The sequence below is a fragment of the Mobula birostris genome, chromosome 13 (genome assembly GCF_030028105.1).
Source record: "Mobula birostris isolate sMobBir1 chromosome 13, sMobBir1.hap1, whole genome shotgun sequence".
NCBI classification, from domain to species: domain Eukaryota; kingdom Metazoa; phylum Chordata; class Chondrichthyes; order Myliobatiformes; family Myliobatidae; genus Mobula; species Mobula birostris.
Genome location: NC_092382.1, coordinates 97,915,827 through 97,931,405, shown reverse-complemented (window position 1 = coordinate 97,931,405; position 15,579 = coordinate 97,915,827).

The following is a 15,579-nucleotide window of genomic DNA, read 5'->3' as shown; positions in this document are numbered from 1 at the left end:
AAAATGTCATATATACATATCTGCAGAGGCACAGCCGCACACATTAGACACACATACACATGGCGAAATACATACAGACGTATGAACACAAAGAAATTGGCACATATGTACAGATACAGTGAAATGCGCGCACAGGCACACACACAAACAGTACAATTGACTTACGTTCAGTGAAATAGACAGATATACACAGAGTTACACAAACAGAAACAAACAGTGAAATAGACTCACATTCAGTGAAATAGACAGATACACATACAAACACAGACATAAAACAGAAACACAATGGAAATGACACAAACAATTGGGCTTTGGGGTTCCAGAGTATACAGAGTTTGCATACTCTGGAATTTAGAAGGATGAGAGGGGATCTGATTGAAACATATAAGATTATTAAGGGATTGGACACGCTAGAGGCAGGAAACATATTCCCGATGTCGGGGGAGTCCAGAACCAGAGGCCACAGTTTAAGAATAAAGGGTAGGCCATTTAGAACGGAGTTGAGGAAAAACTTTTTCACACAGAGGGTTGTGGTTCTGTGGAATGTTCTGCCTCAGAAGGCGGTGGAGGCCAATTCTCTGGATACTTTCAATAAAGAGTTAAATAGAGCTCTTAAAGATAGCAGAGTGATGGGATATGGGGAGAAGGCAGGAACTGGATACTGATTGTGGGTGATCAGCCATGATCACAGTGAATGGTGGTGCTGGCTCGAAGGGCTGAATGGCCTACTCCTGCACCTATTGTCTATTGCGTAATGGGAAAGATACACATAGCGAATTATCCAGACACAAACAGGGGCAGACACAGACACAAAACACACATCCTCACACAGACAGTCGTGCACAGGCAGCACAGACACAGAAAACAGAAAAACGCACACACGTACACTAAAATTACACAGACATAGACACACACACACACACACACACACACACACACACTAGAGTCACACAGACACACACACACATATTACAGAGAAACTTGCAAATTACTCCACTTCTGTTTTGTTTGATATATTTTTCTCTGCAGAAGTTCTCGGTTGAGACTTCTTGGGGTCTTACTCACACAGGAAAACCAGACCTACGGAGACAATGCGCGTGGGTGTTATTGCTCATTTCAACCCCTCTCGCCCACGCTTCCCGCCGCTTGTTTTCCAGATCTGAATCGAGCCCCATCTCGATTCAGCCCCTTTGCCTCAAATTTGTTTATTCAGTTTCTTTTGCTACAGTCAGAGTGCCGGAGAACAATCAAGTACAAAAGCAAGCCATTCGGCCCATCTCGACAAACTATTGAGACTGAAATCGCCGGAGATTCGCCCTTGAGTCACCAGTGACAGTAATTGAAATGAATCATTGGTTTACTAATGCGCTAAAGATGCAGTGAGAAACTTTGGTCGCCTCTACCACCCAGACAGGACTACATGCAGTCAGTGGGCAATTTATTAGGCACACCTGAGCAAGCCATTCAACCCATCTAGTCCATGGTAAACTGTCGAGCCTTAAGTGATAGAAGATTCGCCCCTGAGACACCAAAGCTAACAATTAAAATGAATAATTGATTCACCAATGTACTAAAATGCGTTGAGAATCTTTGGTCGCCTCTACTGTCCAGACAGAAGTACATTCAGTTAGTGGCCACTTTATTAGGTAAGTATGGTCGATTGTGCAAATAATCGCCGAATGTGGCAGCAAGTCAATGTATAAAAGCATGCTGACAGAGAAAGGTTGAACAAGTTGGGTCTTTATTCTTTGGAGCGTAGAAGGTTGAGGGGGGACTTGATAGAGGTGTTTAACATTATGAGGGGGATAGATAGAGTTGACGTGGATAGGCTTTTTCCATTGAGAGTGGGGGAGATTCAAACAAGAGGACATGAGTTGAGAGTTAAAGGGCAAAAGTTTAGGGGTAACACGAGGGGGAACTTCTTTACTCAGAGAGTGGTAGCTGTGTGGAACGAGCTTCCAGCAGAGTGGTTGTGGCAGGATCGATGTTGTCATTTAAAGTTAAATTGGATAGATATATGGACAGGAAAGGAATGGCGGGTTATGGGCTGAGTGCGGGTCGATGGGACTAGGATAGGGTCAGAGTTCGGCACAGACTAGAAGGGCCAAGATGGCCTGTTTCCGTGCTGTAATTGTTATATGGTTGTCTGACATGGTCAGGAGGCTCAGATGTTGCTTAGACCGAACATCAGAAGAAATGCGATCTAAGTGACTTTGACCGTGGAATGATTGTTGGTGCCAGACGGGGTGGTTTGAGTATCTCAGGGACTGCTGTCACGCACAACCGTCTCTAGAGTTTGGAAGAAGATGTGGAAGAAGATCTCTCAACGGACAACACGTCGAACCTTGAAGAGGATTTGGTTACATTTAGCAGCAGAAGACCACGAGCGTACACCCAGTGGCCACTTTATCCCCATAAGATATAGGAGCCGAGATAGGTCATTCGGTGCATGGAGTCTGCCCCGCCACCAGTCATGGGCTGATCCACGTTGTTCCACTCATACCCAGGTAGTGAAGTAAACCACTGAGTAAAATGGTTCGTAAATTTTCTGATTACACAAAGGTTGAGGGTGTTGTGGATTGTGTGGAGGTGTGACATTGATTCGATGCAAAACCGGGCTGAGAAGTGGCAGATGCAGTTCAACCCAGATAAGTGTGAGGTGGTTGATTTTGCTGGGCCAAATATGATGGCAGTATATAGCATTAATGGTAAGACTCTTGGCAGTGTGGAGGATCAGAGGGATCTTGGGGTCCGAGTCCATAGGGCACTCAAAGCTGCTGCGCAGGTTGACTCTGTGGTTCAGAAACCATATGTGCATCGGCCTTCATCAACCGTGGGATTAAACTTAGGAGCCGAGAGGTAATGTTACAGCTATATAGGACCCCGGTCTGATTCCACTTGGAGTACTGTGCTCAATTCTGGTCGCCTCACTACAGGAAGGACGTAGAAACCATAGAATGGGTGTTAACTTAGGAGCCGAGAGGTAATGTTACAGCTATATAGGACCCCGGTCTGATTCCACTTGGAGTACTGTGCTCAATTCTGGTCGCCTCACTACAGGAAGGACGTAGAAACCATAGAATGGGTGTACAGGTGTTTTGCAAGGATGTTGCCTGGATTGGTGGAGCATGCCTTATGAGAATAGGTTGAGTGAATTTGGCCTTTTCTCCTTGGAGCGGCGGATGATGAGAGGCGACCATTTAGAGGTGTACAAGATGATGAGGGGCATTGACCGTGAGGATAGTCAGAAGCTTTTTCCCCAGGGTTGAAATGGCTAACACGAGGGGGCATAGTTTTATGATGCTGGGAAGTAGGTACAGAGGAGATATCAGCGGTAAGTTTTTTTTTTACGCAGAGAGCGCTGGGTGCGTGGAATGGGCTGCCAGCGGCGGTGGGGGACACTGAAACGATAGGGTCTTTTAAGAGACTCCTGGATAGGTGCATGGAGCCTAAAAAAAATAAAGGGTTATGGGTAAGCCTAGGTAGTTCCAAGGTAGGGACATGTTCGGCACAGCTTTGTGGGCCGAAGGGCCTGTATTCCGCCGTAGGGTTTCTACTTTCTGTACTGATGTTTCCACTGCCTTCTCCGCATACCCTTTATTAGACACAGGAGGCCCTTATGTTCAGTAGATTTGCTGAGTTGTTTTTTTTTTTTCTCGCTCCCTTGTTGTCACGTGCACCAAGGCGCGATGCAAAACCTGCCTTGCCTGCCGTGCATGCAGGCCAACTCATGACATAAAGGGCAGAGCTAGTGGCAGGTAAGACCACAGCAGGACACAGGGTAAAGTCAGAATCAGACTCAGATGTATTATCCCTGACCTTGCTCGTGAAAAATCTGCCGTTTTGAGGCCGAGTACAGTGCAAGACGTTAAAAAAAAAAAACCCCGAAAATACTATAAGGTCAAAATAAATAGTCGGGCTATTTCAAATAAGATTTTCCTCAAAGTACGAGGGAAATTCCATCCCTAATGGTTTTCCCCAGCAAAAAAAAAAAAGTAGTTATGGGTCCATGGACCGTTTACAAATCTGATGGAAGAGGCAGGGCAGATTTGACGAACCTACTCAGGGACCATAGAACATAGATCACAGCGCAGTGCAGGCTCTTCGGCCCACAATTTTGTGCCGACCCATTAACCTACTCTAAGATCAATCTGGCATTTCTTTCCCAGGTAGCCCTCCAGTTTTCTATCACCCGCCTGCCTATCTCAGAGTGTCTTGCATGCCCCCTTGATACAAAAGGGTAAACGCTTCAGAAGGCACTTGCTCTGGTACACGGATGGGAACGGCTTAGAGCGACGTGGCTTCTTGCCCATCACGGACGAGCTGGGCCGAAGGGACGGCCTCCATGCTACGTAACTCAGTGATGCCTCTTCTTTCAAGGGCAGCCGAGAACTCGATTTTTCGGTCATTTTCTTAAAATAAAATTCTAAATTAGCTTTTGCTGTACAATGTTGCCACATGTTAGCCTGAATTGGTGTGGACCATAGAACAATAGACAATAGACAACAGGTTCAGGAGTAGGCCATTCAGCCCTTCGAGCCAGCACCGCCATTCACGGTGATCATGGCTGATCATCCACAATCAGTACCCCGTTCCTGCCTTCTTCCCATATCCCTTCACTCCGCTATCTTTAAGAGCTCTATCTAATTCTTTCCTGAAAGCATCCAGAGAATTGGCCTCCACCGCCTTCTGGGGCAGAGCATTCCACATATCCACCACTCTCTGGGTGAAAAAGTTTTTCCTCAACTCCGTTCTAGATTGTCTACCCCTTATGCTTAAACTATGGCCTCTGGTTCTGGACTCTCCCATCAGCGGGAACATGTTTCCTACATCACAGAACAGGGCATTTGGCCCATGATGTTGTGCCTAACTTTGAACCTATTCCAAGATTAATCTGACTCTTCCCTCCTACGCAATCCTCCATTTTCCTTGCATCCTTGCGCCTGAGAACCTCTTAAATGTCCCTAATGTATCTGCCTCTACCACCACCCTTGGCATTGTGTTCCATGCACTCATCACACTCTGCATAAAAATATTACCTCTAACATTCCCTCTATAATTTCTCCTCCAATCATCCTAAAACCATGCTGTCTGGTATTAGCATTTTCCACCCTAGGGAAAAAGCGTTGGCTGCCCACTCTATCAATCAATGCCTCTTACCATCTTGCACACCACTATCTAGTCAGCCCTCATCAAATTCAAGTTTATTTATCATTCAACCCTACATGAATGTAGCCGGGAAAACAGTCATTCCTCTGGGGCCAAGGTGCACAAAACATACACAAAACATACTCATCACACTTCACTTCAAAGAGAAAAGCCCAAACTCCCTCATCTTCCTTCAGAAAAAATAATCTAATATGCATTTCAATGCTTAACATCTTTACTATTTTAAGGGTCTTTGTGTTATTCCACTATAGTCTTTATTTTCTATGTCACAATATATCTCATTCTGAAAATTAATACATGAAATAATTCATAAACATCTTATAAAATATATTTCAATTCTTCAGTTCTTTGTTATGTTTATTTTTCTTTAAAAATCATCATATACTTTTAAAGATTTCAGCATATACATCATTCTGAAATTTATTGGATCATCTTTGGTTATTAATAAAAATAGCCATACATCAGATATCATAACTCTTAAGATTTTTATTAAGTTCGATTTTTAGTTAATCTCCGTGATGTTTTTGTCTTTTTAGTTACCCAATATACATTATCCAGAAATTTAATGCAAAAGTTTCTTCAATTCAGTTTTCTTGTCTAACTTTATCATTTCATTATGTATATGTGTGTACATATGTTTTATATATGTGTATATATATCACACTATACATTATCCTGAAATGTAATGCATAGATATAGTTCATAAAATTTATTAAATTTCTTCAATTCAATTTTCTTATGTTTGAGTCTTTATCATTTCATCATATATATATCTTTTATTTCACACTGTGCTTTATCCTGAAATTCAATGCAAAGGTATTATTAATAAGATTCATAAAATTTCTCCAATTCAATTTTCTTGTTTGCCTTTATTATTGCATTATATATGTTTTATCTCAGGCTATACTTTATCCTGAAATTTAATGCATAGATACAATTCGTAAAACTTATTAAATTTCTTAAATGCAGTTTTCTTTTGTTTGAGTCTTTATCATTTCATTATATATATGTACACATGTTTCTTTCATCTCACACTATACTTCATCTTGAAATTTAATGCATACTTATAATCCATAAAATTTATAAAACGTATTCAATTCAGTTTTCTTATGTTTGAGTCTTTATCATTTCAAAATATATAGAATTTCACAGTATATTTTATCCTGAAGTGTAATGCATAGATTTAATTCATAAGAAATTATAAGATATATATTTCAAGTTTTAATATCTTCATTATGTTTAAGGATCTTTAAAGAAATTTTTATTCCCTGTACACGTCAACTTGAAATTTAACACACAAATCAAGTTCATCGAAAGGTTATAAAATAAATATTTTTGAACTTTCAATTAACATTTTCACAAGCTGCGCTTTTTATTAATGTTAACGTGCTGCGGTAACCATCAAAATCGTTTGCAGAACAGGCTTTAAAAGTTGAAAAAACAAAACAATCGCGCACAGAGAAAGGGCGTTTAATGCAAACTTTAGCTACCGTCTTTCAAACTGTGACATTTCATTGACATCTCGTTTTGGCTTGTCGGGCAACAACAGATAACTTTTGTCTTCAAAACCGAGACAACGGGTAATGTGCAACCGCGTTCTTATTTTTGAAAGAGTCTGCTTGCTTCGTAGTAATTTAACCCAAATAAACATTTGTCGGAAGGTGTCTGAAACCTGCGTCGTTAAAAAAAAACAAAGAACAAAAGAGTTGCAATTATGGCGATCTCCCTCGGCGACCAAGGGTGGCGGCGGGGTGGGAGAGACTGTTTGAGCTACGGCTGGTGGTAGGCTGCTGGGTTAAATTTTGGGAGCTTTAGATGCGAGGGAATGCAGTACGAAGCCAATTTATGTCGCGACACGCCGTTTGCCCGGATCCTGTGCACCATATTAAAGATACTCACTGACCGGGTTTACAGATGATCTGCCGCTTATTTTAGTGAAACGCTGGCATCCTGCCCGGAAAATTGATTTTCATCTCCCTGTACTCTGCGTGTAATTTTGTCTGCAAGGCTGTAGTCCTGAGGATTGATAAGGCACTTGGGGGACTGGGGGCTGTTTTGGGTCCCTTGGATGCACCGGCATTGGAGAGGGTTCAGAGGAGGTTCACGGGGATGATCTCGGGAACGAAAAGGTTAATGTGTGAGGAGCGTTGGGTGAATCTGGGCCTGTGCTCAGTTGGAGTTTAGAAGAGTGAGGAGAATCTCTTTGAAACCCATCGAATATGGAAAAGGGTTACACAGACCGAATATAGAGAGGCTGTTTGATATAGTGGGGGAGTCCAGGACCAGAAGCCAGAGCCTCAGAATAAGGAGAACGCCAATTTAGACCAGAGGTGGAGAGGATTTTCCTTAGTCAGAGAGTGGTGAATCTGTGGAATTCATTGCCACAGTCAGCTCTGGAGGCCAAGTCCTTGGGTATATTTAAAGCAGAGTTTGATAGGCTTCAGATTATTAAGGGCATCAAGGCACAGGGGGGATGGAATTGAGAGGGATACTAAATGAGACGTGATGGAATGGCAGAACAGGCTGGCTAGGCCGAATGGACCAGTCAATGCTTTTAAACAACGTTATCAGTTTAATGGAGCATTTTGTGCAGATTAGTTATCACGGATTATCCATTTCACTATCTCGATCGCACAAATTGCTCACTTTGAACCATGGAACTATTCAACCAGTTATTCTCATTTTAATGACACTTGCACAAATTATAAATATTAAATATTTACATAGATTATTAAGTGCTGACATTAGCTGATTGTAATTAATTACTAATTAATGCAACTGATATTGTTGATGAATAAATATATACTGCAATTGAGTTTGCTGACACAAATAAGTTTACCTATTGTGGAAACTAAAATAATTACTGCAGACGGAGTTATTGACAAATATCTAATAATTGCAATTAATGTTATTGAAACCAATAAACACAAATATTTAAGCACAAGAGGTCCAGTAGATGCTGTAAATACGGAGCAGCACACATACACGCACCCAGACACAGACACACACACTCACACACAGCACACACACCAAGATACACACACTCACACACACACACAGACATACACATTCACTCTCTCTCACGCACACAAATATCTATTGCAATCAATAATATTGACACCCACCTATACTGATACAGTTCATTTTACTTAACAAATAATTATGCACATTTACTACTATTGACGTTATTGGCATAAAGAAAAAAATATTAATTTATTGAAAATATCTTTGTGTTGTAGATAAATAGCTATTGCAATTTATTTTATTATATATATATATATATACACATATATGTAAATATATATATATATAACAATTGATGATATTGACTCAAATAAATTTATCTATATAAAATATTGATGATTATTGCAATCAATATTATTGATGTCCATAAACATAAATGATTCTGTTCTATAATGGTTACTAATGGATTAAATTGAGACACAACATATTAAACTGCTTTATTTAAGGATCAAGGATCAACTTTATTCGCCACGTATTAGGAATTTCCTGCAGCGTGTCGGCACGACGTGGAACAACAGCAGCAACAACAACACTCAACAACCATACAGAGAGAATAATTATACAGAAAATAATATTCGAGCTTAGAGGGCAGGTATGGAATAAACTGTGCAAAAATATTTAAATACCAGCACGAATTGACAAATTCAAGTAGCATTGTTTAAATGTGACACACACTAAATGCCCAGCAGGTCAGGCAGCTTCTGTAGATAGAAATAAGCAGTCGACTTTCCTGGCTGAGGCCCTTCATCAGGGCTGGAAAGGAATAGGGGGAAATAAGCCAGAATAAGAAGGTTGGGGGTGGGTGGGGCGGGGTGGGTGAGGGAAGGAGTGCAAGGTGGCAAGGGATGGGTGAGTGAGATATTCTGGATTTCCACCACCTGCCGAATCTCTTGTGATTATATAAAACACGTGGTTTAATATGATATTTAATGACTAAATCGGGGGTGGGGCATCACTTTGGCGGAGAACAGAAGGGGGATGTCTGAGGTAAGAGAGAGGACAGAACTGCTGGGGGTGCTGGTAGAAGTAGACGGATTCAGAGCATTTAAGAAACCCTTAGTTGGGGACACGGATGACAGAGAGATGGAGAGCTGTGTAGGAGGGGAAAGTTGGACTGATCTCGCAGTATGGTAAAAAGGTCGGCACGTCACGGTAGGCCAAAGGGCATGCGCAGTGCAGTTCTTCTCTATGTTCTATCAATGGACAGCTATTTACTTCATGCGGTATTTACTCAGATTAGGTCGCGTGTATTACCCAGTTAGTGGAGCTGATGCGATTTCGACAACAACTACGCACCGCACTCAATCGGATTTCAAAGCGCAGCATCACTTCGTGCACACATCCAACGGTCCCAGGGGACGTATACAACCTGAAATTCTTACTCTTCGCAGACAACCCGCGAAACAGAAGGAAACCTCAAAGAATGGACGGCAGAAAAACGTTTGCACACCACCCTCCCCATCCCCCAGCTCCCATTCTGCCTCCCAAGCACAAGCAGCCCGCAAAGCATCAACAGTCCGCGCCCCCCACCCCTGCACCCCCCCCCCCAGGTGTTCCAGCAGGAAGCATCAGCGAGTATCACTTACCAAGTAAGCAATAGGAAAACCGCCAAAAGAGCGCATGCTCTGCCGTCCAACAAAGAACAACACTGCCGTCCATAACCCAATGCTTCGACATCCACATGCTCTCTCTCTCCCTCCCTCCCCCTCCACTCTCTCTCTCTCTCTCTCTCTCTCTCTCTCCCTCTCTCTCTCACACACACACACACACACACACACTAACAAGGGACACAGAGAGGTGCCACCCTTTCCACAGCGATAGGGGAGACCAACAGATTGCTGTATATTGAAGCGTCGAAACTTACTGTGAACAAGTAAAGCTAATGGCTAAACTCCCTGCCATTGTGATGTGTTGCTATTGCAAATATGACATTAGTTCAATGAAATAGGTAATATATCCGATCTAATCAGCGTAAGTACCGTGGTACTTCGATAAAACAGTGTACCATCAGACCATACGAGATTGGAGCAGAATTAGGCCATTCAAACCCCATCGCGTCTGTTTCCCCTTTCCATCATGTCTGATTTATTATACCCCTCGATCTCATTCAGATGCCCTCTCCCCGGAACCTTAAATTAATCGAGAACCTATCAAACCTGCTTTTTCAAATGAACCCAATGATTCGGCCTCCGCGACTGTCCGAGGCGATGAATTCCCCACATTCGCCAACACGCTAGCGTAAGAAATTCCTCCTCATCTGTGTGCCAAAGGGGCTTCCCTCAATTCCTCTGGTCCCAGACTTCCCCTCCACCTCCAGGAAACATCCGCTCCACGCCCCTTCTTATCTAGCCTTTTAAATATAGCAGAGGTTTCGGTGAGATCCCCTCTTATTCTTCTAGGCTCCAGCGGGCCTGGATCAACACGTTGACGTCGTGCGACGTCGACGTCGTGCGGAGGCTTGCGTACTTCGGGGACTCTACCAGGCGATGCCAACTCATGGCCCTCCATGTTTGGGACGGGCTGTGGATGAGAAGCCTGACGAAGATCGATCTAACCTCCGACCCCGAACGGACAGACTCGCGTCTGCCCCTCCCGGGCCATACCTCAACTAGAAGTATGAATACCATAAGAAGCAACCAGAAGAACTCCAGCGGGTACAGGCCCAGAGCCCGCAAACACTCCCCATAGTTTAACCTTTTCATGCTATGAAGTATGTAGAAATGCAGCCTATAGATTTATAAATACCACGGTAGAACCGTTAAAGTGAACGAGACACACTATATCATTGGTGCATTATATGTCACTTTATTCGGAGCACTCTCGTGAAACGCGATGTACCAGATGCGATCTAATTCACGAAAGCACATTATTTATGCAGATTCTTTAATGACGTATCATTCATATTATGCAAGAAAGAAACGTCACGCCTGTTGTACACATCACACCTGGATTCCCCAAACCTGTTGAAAAAAGTCTGTGAACATTCACCCTATCCCGTGCCCCTCGGGGTATTATACACCTCTGAATGGTCACCCTTACGCTCCCAGGAATAAACTCCCAGTCAGCCCAACCTCCCTCCATAAGTCAGTCCCCCGACGCCTAGCAACGTCCTCGTAATTCTCCCCCAGCACTCTTCCCGGCCGAATGGCATCTTTCCCTACAAAACGGCGACCAGAACAGCAAAACATCCTCCAAGTTCTCACGCACTCACCAAGGACTTGTACCCGATGTTGCGGCCCGGAGCTGATTTTTAGGTTCGTCGGGATTTTCTTTTTTTTGGTGGCGCGGGGGAGGGGGGGCGGATGGCGGAGAGCGGGTGACAGAGAGGGTAGCTAGGGAGTTAGGGACTCTTTTGGGCAGTACTGTATTTGTTAATGTGGACGGGGAGTGAGTTTGTAAACCTGGCGGGAGCAAAGAATGATGGGAATGGCGAGGGCGGGGAGCGCCGCGGGAGGGGTGTGACGCAGGTGGCAGCGAGCGAGTGCCAGCGGCGGTAGCGCGGGAGCAGGCACATTCAGCCCGGGCATCAGGCAAGGTCATTTGATTGCAAACAACTGGTTTATTGATCATTTAGAGAACATCTCTCCATCACTCCCACTCCCTCTCCTCACCCTTCCCTCTTTTCCCGTCTCCCCGCCCCTTCTTCCCACGCTCAGTTCACAATAGACGCTCATATCAGAATCAGGTTTATCATCACTCACATATGTCATGAAATTTGTTTATTTGTACGGCAGCAGTACACTGCGATATGCAAATTTACCACAGAAATGCGCAAATGTCTTAGGCACCCGAGCTATATATATATGCGGGTAATAGAGGTCTAGCCGGAGTCCGGTTTCGAAGGACAGCGTCATGGCCGTAGGAGACCCGCAACGGAGCTGGGATAGCCGGCTGGGTGACGGGACGGCAGACCAGTGCTTAGAAGGGCTGGTGCCCCCCCCCCACCCCGCACCGCCCGAGTCAGGAAGTTCAGTGGTCGGAGTTCCGGGTGGGCAGAACGAACGACGGTCCCATTGCCCCCCACCACCCCACCTCCCGGGTTTCTGTTGTTGGTTGTCGTTCTGTGCTGCTTTTCCGAGCATTGTTTGCCACTACTTGTCGGCGCTGGAATGCGTTCGTTGTTAACGCAAACGCCACCTTTCACTGCACGTTTCACACATGATCAATAAACTTCAACCCCAAATCACGAATCTTATCGGAGAGGGGAATTAATTAGCTGTAGCTTGAGCCTGGTGGTACATGACTTCCGGCTTTTGTATCTTCTCTCGATGGGAGAGGGTTGAAGAGTAGATACGACCTGTACAAAGAAGGGGCAGGTTGCACCCAAACCCGAGGGGGGCCAGTATCCTTCCGGGAGGGCTTGCTAGAGTTGATCGGGAGGGTTTAAAATAATTTGGCAGGGGTATGGGAACCCCTGGATCGTGCCGAGGATGAGGTAGTTGGTTTACAAACAGTGCAAGGGGAGGCTGACGGAAGGGCCAAGCTGCATCCAACAGCATGAGTTGCAATGTAAAAGGCCGGCAAAATCGAAAAGGATAGATACAGGAGTGAGAGCGTTCGACTTGAGTGCGCGCAGTATACGGAATAAAGCAGATAAACTTGGAGAATCACGGACACGAGAAAATCTGCACATGTTGGAAATCCAGAGCAACACACACACACACACACACACACACACACACACACACACACACACACACTGTTGGAGGAACTCAGCAGGCCAGACAACATCTATGGACGTTTCGAGCCGGGAACCTTAATCCAGAAAGGAAATAGTTTTCCAACGCTGACGATGGCTCTGGGCTCTGAATGTCGACTGTTGACTCTTTTCCACAGATGCTGCCTGGCCTGCTGAGTTCCTCCAGCATGTTGTGTTTGTTATCTTGTAGCACATTCGCAGATGGTCGTGTATGATGTTGTGGGCATCACTGAATCATGGCCGGAAGACGATGATAGCTGAGGCCTTAACGATCAAGGATACACATTGTATCGAAAGGACAGACAGGAAGGCAGAGAGGGTGGCGTGGCTGTGCTGGTAAAAAAATGAAATCAAACATTCGAAAGAGGTCGGAAGGTGTTGAATCGTTGTTGATAGAGCGAAGTGGGAGTTAGATACAGACCCCCAAACAGTAGTAAGGATGTGGTCTACAAATGGAAGATAGAAAGTGCATGCCGAAAAGGGAATGTTATAATAGTGATGGGGGATTTCAATAGGTAATTAGCTTAGTAAATTCAGGTTGATGCTGGATCCCGAGAGGGGGATTTTCTAGAACTTCTACGAGGTGGCATTTTAGAGCAGCTTGAGGTTGACCCCACTAGGGAATCAGCTACTCTGGATCGGGCGTTGTTCAATGAACCGGAATTGATTAAAGAGGGCGAGAGAGGAGTTGGCGAAACACTGTTTGGAAAACGACACCGGCAGGGATGACGGTACAGCAGCAATGGCTGGAATCTCTCGTGGCAATTGGGAAGGCAAGGGATTTATACATAGAAACCATAGAAAAACTACAGCACAGAAACAGGCCTTTTGGCCCTTCTTCGCTGTGCCGAACCATTTTCTGCCTAGTCCCACTGGTCTGCACACGGACCATATCCCTCCATACACCTCCCATCCATGTATCTGTCCAATTTATTCTTAAATGATAAAAAAGATCCCGCATTTACCACCTCGTCTGGCAGCTCATTCCATACTCCCACCACTCACTGTGTGAAGAAGCCCCCCCAATGTTCCCTTTAAACTTTCCCCCCCCTCACCATAAACCCATGTCCTCTGTTTTTTTTCTCCTCTTGCCTCAGTGGAAAAAGCCTGCTTGCATTCACTCTATCTATATCCATCATAATTTTATATACTTCTATCAAATCTCCCCTCATTCTTCTACGCTCCAGGAAATAAAGTCCTAGCCTATTCAATCTTTCTCTGCAACTGAGTTTCTCAAGTCCCGGCAACATCCTTGTAAACCTTCTCTGCGCTCTTTCAACCTTACTAATATCCTTCCTGTAATTTGATGACCAAAACTGAACACAATACTCCAGATTCGGCCTCACCAATGCCTTATACAACCTCATCATGACACTCCAGCTCTTATACTCAATACTTTGATTATAATTATAATTACATCCCAAAGAAATTGGAGCAACAGTCAAAGGGGAGTCGGTGACGCTCTTGGAAGCTGTTAAAAACCAACAGAAGGCAATCAAAAATTCACTAAAAAGGAAACGATGAAATCCGAAGTAAGCTAGGTAGATGATGCCAAAAAAGTTTCATCAGATAGATAAAGTGTGAAAGAGAGGCGAGAGTGGATATCAGCCCGCTGGGGAGCGACGCTGAAGAGGTAGTAATAGGAGAGAAGGAAATGGCGGATGAAATGAATAAGTATTTTGCATCAGCCTTCACTGTGGAAGATACTGGCAATATGCTGGAAGTTCGGGAATGTCGGGGGTCATGAAGGATGTAAAGATCCCATGACGAGGGAGAAGAGTTTTGGGTAACTGAAAGATCTGAAGGGTCACATGGACAAGATGGTTTACACCCAAGTATTCTGAAGGAGATAGCAGAAGAGATTCTGGATTTTTTTTCAAGAATCTGGAATGGTTCCGGCAGATTGGAAAACAACAAATGTCATCCCACTCTTCAAGAAGGGCAAGAGGGAGAAGAAAGGAAATTATAGGCCGGTACAGTGATTGGGAAAATGTTGGAGTTGGTCATTAAGGATGTGGTTTTGGGACTACCTGGAGGAACGTGATAAAGTAGGCCGCAGTAGGCATGGTTTCCTGAGGGGGAAAATCTTCTCTGACAAATCGGTTGGAATACTTTGAAGAAATAAGCAGGATAGACAAAGGAGAATCGATTGATGTTGCGTGCTTGAATTTTCAGAAGGCCTTTGACAAGGTACCACACATGAGACTGCGTAACAAGTTGAGAGCCCATGATATTACAGGAACAATACCACCATCGCTGATTGGCAGGAGGCAAAGAGTGAGAAGAAAGGGAGCTTTTTCTGGATGGCTGCCAGTAAGTAGTGGTGTTCCACAGGGATCTGTATTCGACCGATTCTTTTTACGTTATATGTCAATGACTTGGGTGACCAATGGGATGGCTTTGTTGCGGAGGGTAGGCAGATAGGTGGAGGGGCATGTAGCTTTGTGAAAGTAGAGAGGAGACAAAAGGACCTAGATTAGGACAGTGGGCAAAGAAGTGGCAGATGCATAAAATAGTGCCGGGAAGTGTAAGTCATGCACTTCAGCAGAAGAAATAAATGGGTTGATTATTTTAGAAATGGAAATAAAACTCAAAATTTTGAGGCGCGAAGAAACTTGGGTGCCCTTGTGCAGGATTCCCTAAAATTTAATTTGCAGGTTGAGTCTGTGGTGTTGAAGGCAAATTCG